The sequence below is a fragment of the Strigops habroptila genome, chromosome 2 (assembly GCF_004027225.2).
Source record: "Strigops habroptila isolate Jane chromosome 2, bStrHab1.2.pri, whole genome shotgun sequence".
NCBI lineage: Eukaryota > Metazoa > Chordata > Aves > Psittaciformes > Psittacidae > Strigops > Strigops habroptila.
In genome coordinates, this window is record NC_044278.2 from 411,723 (window position 1) to 429,162 (window position 17,440).

General features: G+C 41.6%; 1 protein-coding gene and 1 long non-coding RNA gene across 20 annotated transcripts in view; one reads left to right on the plus strand and one right to left on the minus strand.

The window, feature by feature from the left end:
• Positions 1-17,440, plus strand: part of ROBO2 (roundabout guidance receptor 2) — a 1,090,001-nt gene that overhangs the window by 317,707 nt on the left and 754,854 nt on the right. The window lies entirely within an intron of this gene.
• Positions 14,817-17,440, minus strand: part of LOC115601484 — a 37,415-nt gene continuing 34,791 nt past the window's right edge. The window contains exon 3 of the long non-coding RNA XR_003989364.1: positions 14,817-14,874. This is a non-coding gene — a long non-coding RNA (uncharacterized LOC115601484). The remainder of the gene's footprint in view (positions 14,875-17,440) is intronic.

The window sequence follows — 17,440 nt, forward strand, 5'->3', positions numbered from 1 at the left end:
AATTTTTCTAAAGGTGAGTGCATTTCTCACATGCATTATTCATTTATCAACTTTCTGAATGTTCATACAGTTGCTGGTTTAGATGCTACCTTCAAGCACCCCACACAAACGGCACTTAAGTAAATGGTCACTAATCTGTGACTGTAATACTCCTGAAGTGTTGCACAAAAGCCAGCAGAAAGACTTCCTAATGTTCTCCTAGGTCTCAGAGTATTTTATGTAATTATTTCCAGTGGAATAGGAAAATAGACGACAAATGTAATTGGTTTGTTTCATTAACAAATAGTTTGTTATAAATATTTACACAGACACATGACACAATATGATGTATATTTTAAACTGGACCTGGCTCTGAATTTTATAATTTGGTTCTGTTTCTCTGGTTCTCATAAAATAGATGTGGGATCTGAGTCTTTCCTTAAGCAAAATAACCAGCGATTATTTTCTACTTTTCTGGCTCAACCACTACTAAAGGTAAAAACTGAGCTAAATTGCATTTTGAATTATCGAAAAGTATGATTCATTTTAAACTTACACTCTTTCCTCCCTGATGCTAGCGGGAATGAAAGAATAGAGAATAAAAAGTGACCAGTGAATTACAAGCTGTCATAGGTACCACTTAGAGTACCTTAGGTTTAAAATCTGGAGCAAATAAAAGAAGACTACTTTACGTTGGGCTTTGCACTTGCACATAAAAAAACCCTCCACATTTAATTACTTTGGTGTCAAAAGCTTTGCTAATACCAAATTAATTTGCATATTTCTTGTTGTTCACCTAAGGTAATTTTATTCTGTGCTGCAGCACTTATCTAAAAAGACCTTTACTGTCTTTAGAGAAAAGAGCAGATTAGAAAATCATTATCAGCTCTTTTTCTTGGATTTATAAAAGGAAAACTGAACTACCCGATCTTCAGTAAAGTGTTCCTTGGGTGTCAGTTTCCCAATGACCTTTTTTTTCTTATTATGCTGCTTATACATTTTAAAAGTAAACTTCAGTCCAACCATTAAGCCACAGCTAAAGCCCAGGGATAAACAACTGCTAATTCAGAGTAACAGAATAACTGTTACTGAAAAAACAGCTGAAAAATGCAGTGCTTTGAAAAAATAGTTTTATGAGAAAATAAATTATATTATACACTGAGATTTTAATTTCTTTGGGCTTTTTTCTGGGAGAGGGTTGGTTGTTTGTTTTCTTACCATCTGGACATTATCTTAACTATTCTTCCAATGCAGCTATTATGGTATTATCACAACTGCTAAATTTCTCACTAAGGTCTATTTGTTTCATTGGCTGAAGAGGCTGAGTACATGCTGAGGCTGGATAGAGTTTGCTGCATGGGATTTTATCTTTGCATTGCCTTGTTAGGAAGTAGTGGCAATCTGGCTCTTTTGGGGAAAACTAGACCTCTTCTAGAATGCACTTTTTGTGCCATTAATAGATTGTGTTAAATACATGCCTCAGAGGCTTCTTTTGGTCACCTCTAGAATCCAGAAAGCAATTTCTTTTCCCTTATTTTATGACAAATGGTAGAGGGGAGAATGAAACGGGGGAGAGGTGAAGAGCTGAAACATCAGAGATGCACTTGGAGCTGGAGACAGCATGCATTGCTGCTAAAAATTCTCACGTGCTTTGTTGACGTATTTTCGTTAGACAGGGTTAAACTTAATGATGGCAAATGATATTTATCTGCTTTTAATTGAGTATAATAGCATTTATCTTCTGCTTATGGTAATAGTTTTCAAACTGCAGACCAATACCACAGGCTTTTAAAGCCACAGCAGTGCATGCCAGATCATCCCACAAGAGTGGACCTCCTCCTGCTGGAAGGCACAGCCTGCCCGTTGGAGGAAGATCCCATTGTGGGAGTGTTCAGGGATGTTCTGAGTGAAGATGATAGCAGTGATGGGCCAGATACTTGCCCTTGACAAGCTAAAGGAGGCTAAAACCACTGACAGGACAGCATGGGTGTTCAGTTTCTTATAAAATATCAGTGTATTTGTCATGACACAGAGGGGAAGGTCAAGGTAAGGGTCTGTGTGGCAGGTGGTATAGAAAAATCTGGAGTGTACTTTTCAACCTTATGACTTTTCGGTACTGGCAGCAGAGAAATGTCTTGGGAGATTGTTAGTGGGGAAGAGAAATCATATTCAAGAAAGAAATACCTTCTATTTCTATGAAAGAAACTGAAATAACTGCTAAGTCATTATGCCCTGCTAAATGATTTAGCAAAGGATGTCTTTATCTTATAGGATTTAAAACAAGTACATAAGAATATGACATTTGTGTCTTTACACATGCACATCTAGAATTATTTTTTTGACATAAATAAACATGGCTGTCATAAAATAATCAAATACAGTTAGTTTAGACTGTGCTTAGAATCATCCCACGTTTGCATGCCTTTATATGAATAATATTTATCACTGTCTGGTCTTGAGTATTCATCATGATTTTGTATTTTTTTGTATAACTGCATCCATTATTTACCAGAACAAGTGACATCGATGGAAGCATGACCATGGGTCTCTGGTGATGCAGTTAATTGCTGCTAGACCTCATACCTCAGACTGCATCCCAATTAATTTATGGCTTGGATTTCTAGGTAGCCATCATCCAGCTGTAAATACATCTAAGTGGCTTAGATTTGATTGTTGGAAGAAGGTCCAAATAAACAGTAACTTGATGATTTTGGATGCTAAGGCATGTATGATTAAACTTTTCTCTATTTTACTCAGGAAAATTTCATTATAGGATTTTGCTATCAGACTTTTTTTTTATAGACTCCTCTTATGTTTTGCATTATCTTAGAGTATTGAAAATAGTGACAGTACTGAAATGGATTTCTTTCTTTTTTCCCCCTTCTTTTTCTCTGCTTGGTTATAGTTCTTCATGGACTCTTGTGTTACAGATTTCAAATTTTAAATAACTGGTGGAGCATGGATGCAGACTGCCAACATCATTTAGCTCATCTCTAGAGTACATTGTCTGTAGATCAGCTTGAGCATAAATATTATATACCTAAGCTTCCATACTGTCTGTTTTTCCACATGAAAGGCTTTATTTTCACCAAAGAAAGAACTGTAATGAGGCCATTAAATGGCACAGAACATACTCCTGTTTAGCCAAGAGGAAGCAGACAACTCTTTGTGCTGCCTTTGTGTATTTTATTCAGAATGTACACAATGTGAGAACCTGAGATAAAAATATGCAAGGAGACAGTAAATTTTTCTTTTTCTCAGCTTTTCTTATAATATTTTAAACACATTTCTCCTGTGCCACGTTACAAAGGTCATTAATTTCTGCGTAGAATACTTGTGGCACCCTTGCTTTTCTTTCCAGGAGAAACACTCATGGAAGCTTACTGCTCACAGACACATTAAAGACAAAAAGCTATAATTATTTATTCCAGATGGGTATCTGACTTCCTGTATCTATTTTGTTCGTGGCACTGTTGTCACTGAAAACGTTGTTTGCTGTGAGTATTTCTGAGTAGTGACTGAGCATCTGCTACGTGGAGCTGATTGACTACAAGATTTGCCTGGACAACTAAAAAGCTTTCAGATCTGAATTGCTTACTTCTCTGATCATGTAAATCCTGATTGAAATAGGATTTACATTTCTATATACTTCTTTGTGTCAGGCTTCTGTTGATCTAGTTGTACATTACTCTTACAGGTAAAACCAGCAAAAACTCTTAAAAAAATCATAACTAGACATAGATACAGATATTCTGATGTGAAAGGCTTTATTTCTAAGAGAATTATTTAAAATTAGTAAATTTCCCAATTGAAATTTACTTCAAAGCTCTGAACAGCTTAGAATCAAAGCAATCAAACCAACCAGGCTACAGTTTCCTCTATTTTCAAGAAATAAATCTTTAGTGTGCCAAATGTGTATCTTCAGGGCAGCAATATGAGGGAAAAAATTATTTTTCCAGCACTTCTAAAAATATTTGCCTAAAGTACTTAGCATCTTCCACAGCAGGTAGAAAATCATGAAACATTTAAACTCAACTATCTTAATACCAATTTATTAAAGCAGTTGTATCTTCAGACATACCAAAGGGAAAATTAAATCAACTACCTTTATAAAATGTATTAAACTAATTTATTTTACTGCACCTCAGCAGGAGCAAAAAAATTAAATGAGGACAAGCCTGCCACCAGTAATGACTAAAAACCACGCCACAGCAGGAAAGAAAAAAGCAGAAGGAGGGAAAAATAAAAGCTAAGATTGAAGGCAGTTCATCACAAAGAGTACCATGTGCAACATGACAGTTGTGGTTAAAATAGGTGCACCTTTGTAACTACATGCTGTTGTTCATCCAGACATGACAATCTCATATAATCATTAGCGTTGTCTCACAAAACTTCTCTCTGTGTGCATTAAAAGAAGATTAAAAGGCAGCACACTGAGATAGCTTAAAATATTAAGTTAAAAATAATTTCAAAACCCCATACCAAACATCACCTCCACTTCTGTTCAGTGTAACACTGTTGATTTCCATGAAGTTGTAAGACAGGGAAAATACAGCCATATTGGAAACACTGTCCTCCAGGACTCTAAGGGTGATACTATTTCTCTTTAGGTCACAGCCCAGCTGTTTTCAGAAAGGGATTTGCCTTGCTATATACTACCAGTTTGAGCCACTGAAGTATCTGCTAGACCATTCCCAAATGGTCTGTCAGGTCAGTGTCCATTCAGCAGAGGGTACTGGTATACACACACAGCAGCACATCAGTTTCTTGTGTCTGGAAAATCTTTCCCTTTGAGAGATAAGAAGAAAAGGGAATGTCAGATATGCACAACAGTGTTCTTTAGAATATTGAAAATGTGTCTGAATAGATGTCTGTGAGCCCATATCTTCTTTAACTGTACTAAACAACATATAGAAAGGTTAAATGTGTATTTCTCCCTTCTTTTTTCCTGCAAATATACTAATGCCATCCATTTCCAGTTAATCCAGATGTCTCTGTTGTGCCTAGGATTAGGTATTTACTCATTTACTAAATTAGTTAAAGCAATTCTTGCTAAAAAGTCATGAGCTGTCACAGGTTAATGGAACATTAAAGGGGTAACATGGGCAGTATGCATGCACATGTACCATGCAGCCATGGAGGTACGTATTCCTGTTCCATAGGAAGACAACTGGTAGAGGATGATAGCAGTTATGGTAGTATCACTGGTGAAGGCCAAGCATCTGGCTTGGAGTGGTGACATTGATGCAGAGCACTGGTAGCACATTTAGCCTTGTTTGAGGAAGAAGAAAACTAACATGAAAACTCTGGGGAATGGAGAGGAATATGCCTTGATGGAAGCTTCAACTAAGGCGGCCTTTATTTAATATTATTTGAGCCATATGGGCTGACATGGTGGAGTCAAGCCACAAAAGCAAAGTAAGTTTGGGTGGGCATCCCTTGGTGTCCAGGAAAGAGAATTTGGGGTTTTTTGTCATGGTGCTTTTAAATGTGGAATGGCCAGTCAGTTTCATGTCACCCAGTGTCAAGATTACCTGTGGATAGTCACAAATACTGTACCTTTTCCATCTCTGAAAACTTTCCCTCTTCCTGGAAGCCAGCATGGGACCTGGTCCAGCTTTCCAGCTTCCTCATGTCTTTGAATGTTCAAGTACTGCTTTCATTGCTATCAGTCCAATACACTGAAGTGGCTAAATCTGAGGGAGTTTTGTGGCCAGCAAAGAAAGGTTCACCAAGTGTCAGTATAAAATTTAAGTGAGAGGTCTACGTCATCTTTCTTCTAAAATACTTACCTTAGAAAGGTCCATTTGCCAAAAATGTAGAAAGATGGACCTGGTGATAAAGCCTCAACGCTACCTAAGGGAGGTCCAGTGATAAAACTGTATGGAATCCATTCTGTTCCAAAATAAATTCTGCCAAAATGAAGATGTTTTTTAAAGATGGCTGGGTTTGGGGGGATTTTGTGGCCGTATAATATTTTTGACTCACCTCTGGAAGCTATCTCATGGCAAAATGGTGAAAGTGCAGCACTAAACTCTCCTGTTGGAAGGTCAGCACCCATGGAGAATGGGCAATGTTGCACATTGCTATTAATTAATTTCCAAAGAATTGTTCTTGCACATAGCTGTTGTTCTTCTAAAAGAAGCCAATATAAATTGCCTCCATATGACAGAATACTTGTAGCCACATGCAGCCCTACTAACTTCAGAAGATTTCTATGCTGACATAAAGATTTTGGAATTAGAGCTAAATGCTACCAGGAAAATAAATAAATAAGGCCTTTTTTCTTCTTGCTACAAATACTCTGTAACATTTTTCAAGGAACTGATTCCCTGCTAAGAGATTGAAGATGCATGTAACAATTAACTGAGGATAATTTGTGGTCTTTTGGAGAAGAGGTGTCACTAAAAAAGAATCTGTTGGCTGTTTTACTTGGGTTGAGTGTTGAAAAAAAGAAAATTGTTTGTGACAGAAAAGAAACAAAAGGGGAAACTACCAGTCTTCCCACCTGAAAAAGCTATTTTTAATTTAAATGATATTTCAGAGTTTGCAGATGACAATAATTGTGTCTTCCCAAAGAATCCTCAGTGATACTTAAGGAAGTAAAGATGTTGGGAAGCCATTTTAGGATTAAAGGGAAATTAAAAACCAAAAAAAGGTCCTTGGCAAAAAGGAGATAGAGTGTTTTGATTAATGAAACATTCTTAAATAAGAAAAAGAACCATCAATGGCCAAACTTCAGGGATTAGTTTTAGGGCCACTGTCATTTCTTATAAATGACTCATAAGGTGGGATGAAGAGCAGAATATAAATTTGCTTGTGTCATAAAATGCATTTAAGATCAAACAATCCAAATGACATTCATAGAACTCAATAGGATTTGTACAGATTAGAGAGTAAGGATATAAGGGGGAGAAAGACAAAAAAATTTGCTACGCAATGGAAATGGAATTCATGACATACATGTATTTTATCACATGCGGTCTAAATCACACAGCTTATAAAGTGGTGTCTTAGTCCCATGTATCATCTGTTTTCTAATAAAATTTATATATCGTTATAGCCACTTAAGCTTGCAAAGCTTGACTACAGAATGAACAGTTTGTGTCTCTAATCTAGTTATTCCATAACTCAGTGGTTTTAGATAATTAGAAGGTAGAATTTATGAAATACATTGTTCTGGGAAAATTACAGCATCCTACCTGATGTTGTTCGTAATGTGTGCAAACAGGAATCTGCTCCCCAAAACCTGTCACCCCTTAATGTTCTACTGCAGAGAGGAATACAAAATTAAGCATGTCTCACAGGTCCAGTGCTGGAACAGGCTGCCCAAAGAAGTGGTAAATGCTCCATCACCAACAGTGTTCAAGGCCAGGTTGGACAGAGCCTTGGGTGACACGATCTAGTGTGAGGTGTCTCTGCCCATGGTAGGAGGTTGGAACTAAATGATCTTAAGGTCCTTTCTAACCCAAACCATCCTGTGATTCTATGATGTGAGCCCAGTTAGCCATGGTGAGGGACATGAAAGTAGTGCTGGGGAGAACTAGTGATTTTTGGTTTTAAGGAGCTGGAAAGTAGGCCTGTTCCTTCTTTCCCTTTATGTAGATGTTATTAAAGTCTTCAGAAAGCATCTGTTGGCATTTGCTGATCAGGAGATGAGGAAGAACCTAATTCTTTAAGCATGGTGAAAATCTTTCTCGTCTCCAATTTCAAGGAAACCCTCTCAGTCAGGCATGACTTTGGCAGCAGGACTGCTGTTTGGTCCCCTTGCTTTGTTTTCATGGCAGAACACTTTACAGTCATGGTGCAAAAGCTCTCCGTGCTGTTGCACAGAATACTTACCAACTTTGTGGTCTTTATCTTGTATTTTTTTTAAGTGGAGCATTTCTGAGTTGAAATAATTGCATGTTACATGTCAGAAAGTGCTTGGAAGTCATTTAAAAGCAGGACACAGTAATGGCCTGTTTCTACAAATACTTCCAAAATGAGTGTTCACTGTGTGAAGTGCATGCATACATTTTACTAGAATAAAATCACAGAGGAGAAGTTAGAAGCTAAATCTGACTTGGAAACATTCATCTTGTCTCTTCCTGCTATTTGTTTAACAAATTTGGTTAGGGATTTTTAGTTTTCCTTTTTTTCATGTTGGTCTTATTTCTTGAACTGCCGCAGGCAAGAAGGCACACATGCTTTCAAGACCTTCCTTCTACTAAAGATTGTAACCTTTGTTCCTTTCACCCACCCCATTTTGTTTCTAAGTTGGTCTTTCCTAATAGGTCACTGGTAAGACTGCGATGGCGGAAGAGCTAATGATTCATAGGCAAAACTCTAATGGAGCTTGTTGTATGCTTAAAATATTTGATTGACAGGTTTTCCTGAATTCATGAAAAGCCTGTAAATGGGGATTATTGGATGATAGCAACCTAGTATGATCCTGATGATACATTCCTAATGTATGCAGATATATTTTGAAAAGATGAATTGCCGAGGTGAGTATCTCCAGAGAGGACGCCTTTAACACCGGAGCGGGGGGAAGCACAGCGTCCCGGAGCCTCAGTTCGGAGCGGCAAGAGCCACCGAGGGAGCCTCAAGTCCTCGACAGGACTTGCCCAGGAGCCGGCAGCTCAGCTCACGCGAGCAGCTGACTCACAGGGGGCGGTGCCAGGAGTGACGGCACCAGCCCTCAGTGGGTAAAACCCATCCCAGGGAGCGCGGCGAACAGGGCGGGCAAACAGGGCACGGCGCGGCAGTTTGTGCGGGCAGCGAGCAGGATGGTGAGCACTCGCCTCAGGACCAGGGCCCGCTCTGGGAGCTCTGCCCCGGCGGTGGCCAGCATAGGCACCCAGACAGAGCCAATGAGAGGGGAGGCTGCGGCGCAGACCTCGGAGTGTAGAGAGTGCCTCGACTGGTCTCTGGAGGCGAGGGTGCGCAATGGGCAGGGCTGCGCTCGGTGCGCCCTGGTGGAGGTCCTCCTGCAGCAGGTGGCTGAGCTGCGGGACGCTGTTGGAGAGCTAAAAGATGCCAGGGAAGCTGAGAGGAAGCTGGACTGCTTGCTCCAGGCCCAAACTGTGCAGGGGCTGCAAACATCCAGCATTCCTCATATAGGAAAGAAGGAGGGCAGCAACCCAGGAAGCTGGGAACTAGTTACGAGAAAAACCAACAAAAAAAAGGCGGAAGAGGACAATTAACGACAAGGGGCTTCCTCCTAAATCTGATGTCCCCACCCAGAACCGCTTCGCAGTTCTGCAGGGGGCTAATGAGAAAACACCCACCACACCTAATGAGCATCCTGCTGATGCACCAGTAAAGAGGATCACTACTGGTGCCTCCAGGAAAAAGCGGCAGGTCATAGTAGTAGGGGACTCTACTTTGAAAGGCACAGAGGCACCCATCTGCTGGCCTGATCCAGTCTCGAGGGAGGTGTGTTGCCTGCCAGGGGCTCGGATCAGGGATGTTGCTGAGAGGCTGCCTGCTCTAGTAAGTCCCGCTATTACCCCCTTCTAGTGGTCCATGTGGGTGCTAGCGATATAGATAGCAGTAGCCTGGAGAACATTAAGAAGGACTTCAGAGCCCTGGGAGAGGTGGTTAGGGACTCTGGAGCTCAGATAGTTTTTTCATCGATTCTCCAGGGCAAAGGGGAGGACCTTAAAAAAGCTAGGCGTGTCTGGCAGGTTAATAAATGGTTAGAACAGTGGTGCCATAGTTAGGGGTTTGACTATTTAGAGCATGGGACTCGATTTGGGAGGCCAGGTTCTGCTGGAGGCTGGTGGAGCTGGTCTGACAAAGAAGGGGAAGAGCTGTTTTGGTAGGAGGCTTGCCAGGCTGGTCAAGAAGGCTTTAAACTAGATGTGTTGATCCATCCCAACGCTTCCGGTCAGTTGCCAGCACCTGTAATAAGTGCTTGGAGCGATGCAGAGGTGTTCCAGCTGCCCCAGCCATTGAGTCGGCTGCATTTGGAGCTCGGCTAAGGTGCCTCTATACAAACGCCCATAGTATGGGGAACAAGCAAGAGGAATTAGAGATGTGTGCAAGGCTACCGGAATATGATGTCATTGGTATCACAGAAACATGGTGGGATGGCTCCTATGACTGGAGTGTCGGAATGGAAGGTTACAGGCTGTTTAGAAAAGACAGGCCAGGCAGACGGGGAGGGGGCATTGCTATTTATGTCAGTGATAGGCTAGAGAGTATGGAGCTCTGTCTGGGGACGGGTGATGAGTTAACAGAGTGTTTGTGGATCAGGATCAAAGGGAAAACAGCGATGGAGGACATTACTGTGGAGATCTGTTACAGGCCGCCTGATCAAGAGGACTCTGTGGATGAAGCGCTCTACAGACAGGTGGGAGCAGCCTCACGCTCGCAGGCCCTTGTCCTCATGGGGGACTTCAACCATCCTGACGTCTGTTGGAGGGACGGTACGGCCCGGCACAAGCAATCCAGAATGTTCCTCGATTGTGTGGAAGACAACTTCCTCTTTCAAGCAATAGAGGAGCCGACAAGGAGAGGTGCCATGCTTGAGCTCATGCTCACCAACAGGGAGGGACTGGTTGGAAATGAGACACTCCAGGGCAGCCTTGGCTCTAGTGATCACGAGATGGTCGAGTTTGAGATCCTCAGGACAGTGAGAAGAGCACACAGCAAGCTCACTGCCCTGGACTTCAAGGGAGCAGACTTTGGCCTCTTCAGGAACCTGCTTAGTAAGGTTCCATGGGATACAGTCCTAGAGGGCAGGGGGGCCCAAGACTGCTGGTCGATATTCAAGGATCACCTGCTACGTGCTCAAGAGTGTTGCATCCCGACTAGAAGAAAGTGCAGCAGGAGGGCCAGGAGACCTCCATGGATGGACAAGGAGCTGCTGAGGAAACTTAGAGGGAAAAAAGAAGCTTATAGAAGGTGGAAGCGAGGACAGGCGGCCTGGGAAGAATATAGGAGCATTGCCCGGGAAGCTAGGGACCAGGTTAGGAAAGCTAAGGCCCAGCTAGAATTAAGTTTGGCAAGGGATGTAAAAGATAACAGGAAAGGATTCTATAGGTACGTGGCAAATAAAAGACAGACTAGGGACAATGTGGGCCCTCTCTGGAAGCTATCAGGAGACCTGGCTACCATGGATTTGGAGAATGCTGAGGATCTTAACGACTTCTTTGCCTCCATCTTCACCAGCAAATGCTCTGACCACACCACGAAAGTCTTGGAAAGCAAATGCAGGGACTGTGAGAATGAAGACCTTAGGCCCACTGTAGGAGAGGATCAGGTTCGAGACCATCTTAAGAACCTGAACGTGCACAAGTCCATGGGACATGATGAAATCCATTTGCGGGTCCTGAAGGAGCTGGTGAATGAAGTTGCTAAGCCACTGTCCATCATATTTGAAAAATCCTGGCAGTCAGTGAAGTTCCTGATGACTGGAAGAAGGGTAATATAACCCCCATTTTCAAGAAGGGGAAGGTGGAAGACCCAGGGAACTACAGACCAGTCAGCCTCACCTCTGTGCCTGGCAAAATCTTGGAACAGTTTCTCCTGGAAAACATGCTAAGGCACATGAAAAACAACGAGGTGGTTGGTGACACCCAACAAGGTTTCACTAAGGGGAAATCCTGCCTGGCCAATTTGGTGGCCTTCTATGATGGAGCCACGGAACTGATGGACAGAGGCAGAGCAGCTGACGTCATCTACCTGGACTTGTGCAAAGCGTTCGACACTGTCCCGCATGACATCCTTATCTCTAAATTGGAGAGACATCAATTTGATAGATGGACCACTCGGTGGATCAAAAACTGGCTCGATGGCCGCACGCAAAGAGTTGTGGTAAATGGCTCGATGTCCAGTTGGAAACCTGTAACGAGTGGTGTCCCTCAGGGATCGGTGTTGGGACCGGTCCTGTTCAACATCTTTGTCGGCGACATGGACAGTGGGATTGAGTGCGCCCTCAGCAAGTTTGCCGACGACACCAAGCTGTGTGGTTCGGTTGATATGCTGGAGGGAAGGGATGCCATCCAGAGGGACCTTGACACGCTTGTGAGGTGGGCCGATGCCAACCTTATGAAGTTTAACCAAGCCAAGTGCAAGGTCCTACACCTGGGTCGGGGCAATCCCAGGCACTGCTACAGGTTGGGCAGAGAAGAGATTCAGAGCAGCCCTGCAGAGAAGGACTTGGGGGTGTTGGTTGACGAGAAGCTTAACATGAGCCGGCAGTGTGCGCTTGCTGCCCAGAAAGCCAACCGTATCCTGGGCTGCATCAAAAGAAGCGTGACCATCAGGTCAAAGGAGGTGGTCCTGCCCCTCTACTCCGCTCTTGTGAGACCTCACTTGGAGTACTGTGTACAGTTCCGGTGTCCTCAACATAAAAAGGACATGGAGCTGTTGGAGCGAGTCCAGAGGAGGGCCACGAGGATGATAAGAGGTCTGGAGCACCTCCCGTATGAAGACAGGCTGAGAGAGTTGGGGCTGTTCAGCCTGGAGAAGAGAAGGCTGCGTGGAGACCTCATAGCAGCCTTCCAGTATCTGAAGGGGGTCTATAAGGATGCTGGGGAAGGACTCTTCCTTAGGGACTGTAGTGGTAGGACAATGGGTAATGGGTTCAAACTTAAAGAGGGGAAGTTTAGATTAGATATAAGGAAGAAGTTCTTTACAGTGATGGTGGTGATGCACTGGAATGGATTGCCCAGGGAGGTTGTGGATGCTCCATCCCTGGTGGTGTTCAAGGCCGGGTTGGATAGAGCCTTGGACCATGTGGTTTAGGGCAAGGTGTCCCTGCCCATGGCAGGGGGGTTGGAACTAGATGATCTTAAGGTCCTTTCCAACCCTTACGATTCTATGATTCTATAAGATGAATTAATTCAGGGTCAGTCACTGTGGAAAACATGATTTAGTTGATAAAAGCTCAGTTCTCTTTGGCCCTAAGTGCAGGAGTAGTAAGACTTTGAAGAAATTAGTTATGTGAGATATTTCATGTGAACATTTAGACTGTTCTGGCTTTCTCTCTAATACAGAGCAAGAAGCAAGCAGGCAGTGTGGTGCCTGCAATTATCTTAGAGAGCTATATCTTGAGATTCTGTGCCAATTTGTAGAGTTTATAGCACTCCCATTCCTTTTATACTTTCTGGGTATTTCTAGGTTGCCAGGTTGCCTGCATAACCTCATCTAAGTCATCTGAGCCCTGCTTACTTCTTTGAGCTTTTGATACTGGGTTATTATATTCCACTTTTGTTTCCTTGCTATTCATGCACTTCCTATTCTGTAGAGTGAATAATCTAATGCTTGTAGCCCTTCCTGCCCCCGTTTCTGTACCAATGGTCTTCATGTCAGTCTTTCTTGAGCAAGGGAAGAGTCCCTAGTATTCCTTTAGGGCTGCTTCAGCAAGAGGGATGAAACCTCTAGATCTGTTGAAAACCTGCTCAGTGCCAGCAGGCTTTGTATGTGGCAGCCAAACAGCTCACTAGCTGCGAGAGGGTGAGAAAGAAGCTTGGGGTCATGCTGAATGTTCTGGGCTTTCGTTGGAGGCGATGTCTGCACTCAGTGTTTATTTAGTTCTGTAAAAATTATTTGCTATTTCTAGTCTTTCTAACTGGAGCAGAGAAGCAGGGCATACTGTATGAAGGAGTTGGAGCCCTGAGGCTGAGGTAAGGACCATGGTTACACCAGGCAACGGAATTGCTGCCTGTCACTGCACCTTGAGAATGAACCCAAAATGAAAACCAAGTAAAACCTCTAATACCAGGAGGAATACTGGGCTATGAGAGTTGTGTATGAAGGGCAGGGAGGTACATGTTCATTAGTTACTTTGCACTGGTACTGACATGACACAATACTTGCACTTCTCTTACAAGGCTATGCAAAAAGTTCAATGATCATACTTCACATTTAATGTACACAAAATGGTATTTGAGTGAAAGAATAATATATCAATGCTATAAATCTGTTAATGCAAGATAAAAGCCAAAAGATTCAAGAATGTGATCGCATGCACTCTTTAAATGTAATTAAAATATCAGTTTTAATCTCATGTTAGCAGCTATATGAAGCATCTCTGCGTGTTGCTTCAGAAAGCATGCAGTATAAATATGGGTATGTGCAGGAGTTTTATTAGAATGGATTTTCATATGTAGTTGTGAAAGGAGAGGTCAAGATAAATCAGTTATACTATGGTGCCATGTGATGCTGTCATGAGTCTCATAAAACCCTGAAGCAGTTTTTATGTTGTTCAGGTTTTTACTGAAGATTAGAGGGAGAGAGGAGGATTTATTGTTAACAGGAAAGTGATTGGATGTTTCTTGTTCATGTTTGTTTTTCTCATTGAGATAGATGTTGCATAAGGCTTCTCCCCTTATGTAACTCCATTGTTGTATCTGATCTACAATATGAATTAGGTCCATTCCATCTAAGTGGAAAAAAAATATGTGGATTAATTTAAATCTTATAACAATATGCTTTACAAATAACCAGAGGCAAGAGACACAATTAATGCTTTAAGTTAAAGGTAAGCCACAAGATTCATAACGAAGTTCCTAACCTGTTGTAAATTTACTGTGAGATTACATCTGTACTCAGTCATGAAAAGTAGTGCTCTGAACATTGTTTTGCCTGGGAAATATCTACCTTTTATGTATTTCAGAGGAAAACTCTCTTTGTCTGGTTTGGGGAGGGCTGAGAATCCTCTCCAGACATATAATCTCAAAATGAAGTAAACATCACTAGAGCTTATGGTCTTTCTGGAGAGCAGAGTTGGTCAGGAAGCAGCAGCAGCTGGATTCTCAGCTGGCAGAAGGGCCCATGGGCATAGGTTGGTAACCATCTTACTTGTGATGGCCCCAACTGTGCCTTACCTGCAGCAAACTGCATGCTTTTTTCTAGGGGCTGGAATCATGCTTCAGTGGCTGAAAATTGTACAGAATGGTCCTAAAGTATTTGAGACACAGATTCTCAGTAACAACAGGGTCAGTGACCATATTCAGTGTCAGTTTTTGCTTTCAGGACTTCTGTAATGAAAATTATCAAGCTTCCCAAATCCACCTTTTTTGTTTTGTTCTGTTTCTCTGTAATAGGACAGCTACATAAGGGGATAGATTTGCTTTAAAACTAGCTGACAAGTGTAATGAAAAAATCATTTGGGAAAACAGCTTTAAATGGAGTAGACTTAGGTAGCCACCTCAAGTTGGAGGCTTGATAGCACCCTTTGAAACTTGTTGGAAATGTGAAATGAAGTTTTGATGACGATGAAGATCTAATCTGAGAAAAGCTACTCTTAGTCTATAAAACTGAAAGTCTCCTCATCTGATGAAAAGATTTTTAAAAGCAAGCAAAATCCCTAATGGTTATAGTTTTGAAACATGTCTGAGCTTGTTCATCGTACTGGGGAAAACTGGAAAACTAGTAGTGCTTTTGGGGAATATTATATATTATTGGAGGGTAATACCAAATTACTCTCCAATACATTACCCTCCAAATACATTTTAGACACTGTAACCAATACCCAGAACATTATTTTTAGGGGTCTGCACAAACACAGAATCAAAAAGTGACTCGTATCCTTAGCAGGGTTGAAAGAAGAGGGAAGACAATAAATAAAGGGAAGTAATCAAAAAGAGAATCAAGGGAAACAATGAAATAATATTAGTCAGAATGACAGGCAGTTGTATTAGTGGCCATGCTGTTTTCATGGCAAGAGAGAGTTATAAGGGAGAATTTTAATGAAGCAATCAAGAGGTTTGTAGGAAGCTCTTCCTGCGGATAATGAAAGAGCCCCTGAAAGTGAACAGCAAAAATTATTTCCTTAATCTTTCTTTTTCTTCTTTTTTTCTTCCTTCTCATTTTACAGTTTCAGTTTATCTGCAGGATATGCAACTTGACCCAGCAGCTACAGCAGGCTCTGTGTTAACCTAGGCATCTTGTACCTGCATTTGGCATGGTCTGTGTAGGATTTTTGAATCATGTTAAAAACAGTTCAAAAAGCAAAACCATCTTGCTTATTTTCCTAGCACCACTGTGTAATACCACAAATGTTTGACCCTTATCTATGTCTGCTCTGGAAAGCAGTTGATAAAGATGACTGGGGGAACAATTTTTCCTGCCAGTGCTAATGCTCCCTGGAATGATAAGCGTTGGCTAGTGAGACTAAGAGGGTAACTGTGATGGAATCACTGTTATGTTACTGTAGAGAACAATCCTGCACTGGAAAATGAGTGAGCTAAATGACCTAATAAGTATTTTCCATCTGTAATTTTTTACATATTAAGTACTCTTTCCAAGCTTTTTTTTCCATTCCCAGCTAAATTATAAGTCTTGGTGTTCCTCAAATACAGCAGCAAGCCTCATTTTCCTGAAGGTGGAAGGTTCTTTCTTGTATGGGCTATATCTCAACTGCGTTTTTTCTTAGGAGGGTTTTTTCTGAGGAAAGAAAGCTGCTACATGCTGCTTGCTATGGCAGCTGGATGTATGGGAGGAAGGGAACTGGCAACACTGATTCACGCCTTGCAGGAAGAAGGTTTCCCATTTCCAGGATATAAACAGGATAGCAGGTGTTGTATCATCTGGGATTCTATGTCTTTTCTAAATCAAGTGAACTCTTCTATTGCACTTCAGAGTCAGTCCAAAGGTATTCTCTGAGGTCAATTGTGACTCCGACTGCAAAATTCTAACGTGTTTCTATTAGTCTTTCCCATTTCTGAGGATACTTTATTTTCTCAATCTATCCTTTTGTGGGGTTCCCCCTCCCCCACATTGATCTTGAAGTCCAAACACTGAGTAGTGACTTACAGCTAAAATCAGAGGGAGAAAATGAACTACTTTGAATTCAGTTTGAAAAAAAGGGTACATTTCCTTACCTTCCTTTCACTAGCTTCATGCAAAGGTTAATAGAGGACCAGTAAAAAATAGCTACAAGGTGTATATCTGCAGAGGGCACCTGAGGAATCTATAGGAGGACCTCTGCCACTTTCTTAAGTGTGCTTTACAGCTACAAAGGGAATTTCTTTTATTGCTTTTCCCAAGACTGAAAGATAGGTGAGGTTATTGATGCTGGTATATTGCTTCTAATGTATTTTGTTTAGCTGCTTTCTCATGAGTGAGTACCAGAAAACGTATTGTGCTTGTATAAAGTCAATTCAGTATTCAAATATCCCAGACAGAGGTATTTAAAAATGCTTTTGGGAACAATATTCAGTAGAATAAAGAAACAAAAAAATGGTGAATCTAATTCAGTCAATTTATTGAGAAGCGTAGTTAGTCTTTCACGTTTCCGTGAAGAGAGTAACTGTCAACCTAACAGTCTTTTCAGATGTGCTGGCTAGCAAATATTATCCTGGTTGTAAAAATGAAAGAAGCCAATGCAAAACCACAAGTCAGACACAGATCTATTAAGAGGGTAAAGCCGTCTTTCTGCTTCACACTCAAGGCTACCTCCTGCTTATGTGTTTGTATATATGTGTGTGTGTACATATACGTAAGCACAAGAAGATGTGCATGT